Below are 4,230 nucleotides of genomic sequence, written 5' to 3' on the forward strand. Positions count from 1 at the left end.
GCATATCATCTGAATCATCACCAACAGTTTCTTGTGAGGAACGATAGCCTTGCTCCTCCACAAATTTCACAGATTTCTGATCTCTCTTGAGAAGCATCTCAATCTTGGCATTCAGCTCATCTATCTTCTTGGATTCATTACCAACACCCTTCTGGCTGGTGTCAAACCTTGACTTGCGGTTTGCTTTGCTGGATGACAGGTTGTTCAGCAAGGTGTAAGCTTCTTCAACAGTCTTGGTCATGAAATCACCATTACTTGCTGTGTCCATGGCATCTTGACTCTCTTCATGAACTCCATTATAGAAAATGTTCAGCAAACTCACATCAGTGTAGCCATGGTGAGGGCAGTCCTGTGTGTACTCCTTGAAACGCTCCCAAGCCTCATGAAAGCTTTCTGAATCAAGCTGCTGAAAGCTTCCAATTCTGCTTCTCAGATATGTGGACCTTGACTTGGTGAAGAAATGCTGTAGAAAAGCAGCTCTTGTCTCTTCCCATGTAGTAAGAGATCCTGGAGGGATGGACTTTAACCATCTGATAGCTTTATCAGCTAAGGAAAACGGGAACAACCTGCATTTCAAAGCGCCTTGAGGAACTCCATTATGTCTGCTGGTGTCACAGACTCGCTCAAAATGCTCCAAGTGATACATCGGGTCCTCAGACGGGTTTCCATGAAACGGATTTTTCTCCACCAAATTAATGAGACCAGTCTTGATCTCAAAGTCTCTTCTCTCAATGGGAGGTGGGCGAATCCCAGAACGATCGGCATAGAATGCATCTGGTGTATCATAATGTGCAAGCGTCATCCTAGGCATGCCATAGTCTCCAGCCTGTTGTCTTGCAGCTACACCAGCCTGCTGATTATCACCAGCATTGTTGCCTTCTCGTTCATTTACAGGAATTGGATTTTGCGGGTTGTCCTGAAATTGGTCTTCTTGGTGTTCAGCCATTTCAACCTCTTCAGCGGACTCAAGTCTTTTCTTTTTCACTTGTCTCTCTAGGCGGCCGAGCTCTAACTCCAAAGGTATTAAATTCGATGATCCTTTGCTTCTAGTATGAAATCCGCTCATTCACCTGAAAACACAAACAAAAAGAGAAAGACAGAAACATTAGACAAAATAAAAAAAATGCTATAGTCTTAAACTGATCATTAACTCTAGGGTGACCAAATGGTCCCCGGCAACGGCGCCAAAAACTTGATGTCTCGAGTTTTAACCCGATTATCTAACTGCAAGTGCACAGTAAAGTACGCAGTAGTAATACGGGATCGAATCCACAGGGACCGATGATCACACGTAGAGTTGCAGACAAGTTAATAGCTACAGCGAAACAAGATATATTTTTGTTGGTTTTTATTTAATTTTCTCTAGTGTCACAAAGCATAAACAAGTTGTAAAAAGATGATTTAAACGATTTGAAAACTATTTTAAAACAAACGTTGGGCATTGGGAATTCTCAGGGATTTCTTTTTAATCAAGATACAATTAATGGAAGACACAGGGATATATTAAGAACCGTCTAGAACTCAAACACGATATTAGAATTAACCTACTTCCGTAGCGCTAATTCTCTATGTTATAGAAATCTCCACACTAACTTCCGCTGAGTTTCAATTTCTAAACAAGCATTAAGAACAGGTTCAATATGTTCACAAAGCGCAATAACATCAACTTCCGAGGGTTAAGGACACTTTGCTCATCTAAAGTATTTTCGGAAGTTCAAACAATCACTTTCGGTGCATCAAACAATCTAATATCATGAACTAAGTGATCAATTCAGTTCAAGCAGTAAGAAATCCATTAGATGAAGAACCAAAACGTAATCCCTTAGTCTACACACGTTTTATGGATCAAAACATCAAGAAATCCCTTATGAGAACCCCTAAACCCAACTAGATGACTACTCACACATAACTAAGCAAGAACAAAACGATTTTGATGAAGAAAACATGATAAGATTGTATTAAAACAGAGTAAAGGTTCAGAAGATCTTCTCCAAATGGTTTTGAGATGAACTCCTTTACAAATCTTCACAAATCACACCAAAACAAGTACAAAACACTCAAATCTCTCTCTAGAACTTGTAAATCTCCTCCTTGGTCGCCCCCTGGTCTTTTCTGAGTCTCCAAAGTCGAGTTCTTTTGTGAATTATTGAGGGGAGTGGGTAAAAAGGAGTGAAAAGCTCGTTTGTGCGTGTGGAGCCCGTAGCGCCTGAGATCGGTCGATCCACATGGACCGGATCGGTCGATCTAGGGCATGAAGGCGTGGGATCGGTCGATCCACGTTGTCCGGATCGGTCGATCTGTGGCTCTGTGCGATCAATACTTCTCGTTCGGTCCATCTTGCTTCTGAATAAATCCCGAATGCGTTCTTTTCTTTCAAGCTATCTAGTAACCTGCATATTACACTTAAGAACACCAAAACGCATCAAATAGACCAAAACATTAATTAAAACCGACCATTTATTTGCTCCAAAACGAGTTTAAAACCGTTAAAAACACGGAATATCACACAATCCCTAGGAAAGAGCTAAGGAACAAGACTCCTACCGAAAACTAAACAATACTTAGGAGTCTACGACACTATCCACTAATACTTGTAGTCTAGCCTATATGGCATAGGACCCGTAGTACCAACAATACAAACTAGGAGATCGGCCTATATGGCCAAAGATCCCCTAAACAACAACAACATCACAAAACAACTCAACCAGTTAGTCACTCCCTTATCAAGAGATGACTAACCTCAATCAACAAGATTAATTAAACGAGCAAGCATTTAATTAAATCTACTCAATCAATCTACTCAATCAAACCGTTACCCAGATAGTTCGGCCTCCTGCTACGACACTATCTTTAAAGATAACAGGAACCTGCACTCAACCATATCAACACGCAAGAATATAAATCATGATGCATCCTAGTCCTAGTCAGGTTATTAGCTCAGTTTTAATTCCATTCATCTCAGCTTAGCTCTTACTAAACTGAGTTCGGCTCCATAAATAAAATAACCCTAAGGACTCTACCATGCAGCAGTGTGACCATTCTACTCTATATGCGACTCGATCTAACCTAAGCTCCAAGTGGAACTCAAACAAAACCAACTCACAAAACTACCCTAAATTTCAAGTGGAATTCAAACAAGCCAACTCACAGTGTTCTAGGCAAGAAGCAGCTGGTTGATCAGAGAGCCAAAACCCAAGATGAACGTCTCGACTGGACTGGACTGAACTGATCTCGACTTGGACAGACCCTCGGCTTGATCATATAGACACTAACAGGTCTGGACGGACTGATCTGGACTCAAACAGACCCTCTTTTAGCTCCTGGACAGTTCTTCGGACTTCTCGGCGGAGTATCGAGCAAAACTTCGACTGATCTAAACCCGTGGAACTGAACTAACTCTGGACAGCACCTCCACTTGATCATCAAAGGAACTGACTGGCCTGGACGAATTCATTTTGACAGAGCTTCCGCGTCACAATCATAGAGAATCGTCGATTGGACAGAACTTGGCCTTCTCGATGGAGTATCGGTCTTCAGAACTCGACTATACTCTAGAATCGATCACTTCCTTTCTCTCTCTCTCTCTCTCTCTCTCTCTCTCTCTCTAGCCATGTTGATTTGCTTCCCATTTGATCTGATCTTCACTTGACTGACTTTCAGTTGGACAAAACCTTCCCTAAGCGTTGACTCGAAATCCGTAGAGAACTGACCTCGAAATCTCTCTAAAACTCTCGAAAAAGATCGGAAACTCTTGCTTTCTTTTTCTACTTTTCTCTCACGTTTTAACTTAGTTTGGACAGGTCTGGATGTGAAGAAATGATTTGGGATCGTTGGGTATTTATAGGAGACAGCAACCAATCAGCTTCAGGTTGGTGGAAGCCCGTGTGTCGCTCCGCATGGCTCCGGACGCATGCGCAGCGGCACCTCGTGCTCCACATGGCTGGCTGCCAGTGTCAGCCTCATGCAGGACGACAAACCTCCTACCACATGTCAGGATGCATGCCTGGAGTGCATGCAAGACGCCACACCAGTACACACATGTCGATCAACATGCTTCGGTTGCATGCGCGGAGACACCTCATGCTTGGTCGATCCACCTCGTGTTCCACATGTCAGTTCGCATGCTCCTGCTTCATGCACGGCCACACCTCGAGCTTCTGTAGACACTAAGATTGCTGAAAAGTTGACACCACGTTCTGAACCCATGCAACGAGCCACCTCGAGCTTCTC

General features: G+C 42.9%; 1 non-coding gene across 1 annotated transcript; it reads left to right on the forward strand.

The window, feature by feature from the left end:
• The first annotated feature begins 329 nt into the window (after positions 1 to 329).
• Positions 330 to 436, forward strand: LOC125582720. Its single transcript, XR_007320176.1, has one exon. It is a non-coding gene; the product is annotated as a small nucleolar RNA R71 (small nucleolar RNA).
• Positions 437 to 4,230: the final 3,794 nt, after the last annotated feature.

Source organism: Brassica napus, chromosome C2, assembly GCF_020379485.1.
Source record: "Brassica napus cultivar Da-Ae chromosome C2, Da-Ae, whole genome shotgun sequence".
Classification (NCBI taxonomy): Eukaryota; Viridiplantae; Streptophyta; class Magnoliopsida; order Brassicales; family Brassicaceae; genus Brassica; species Brassica napus.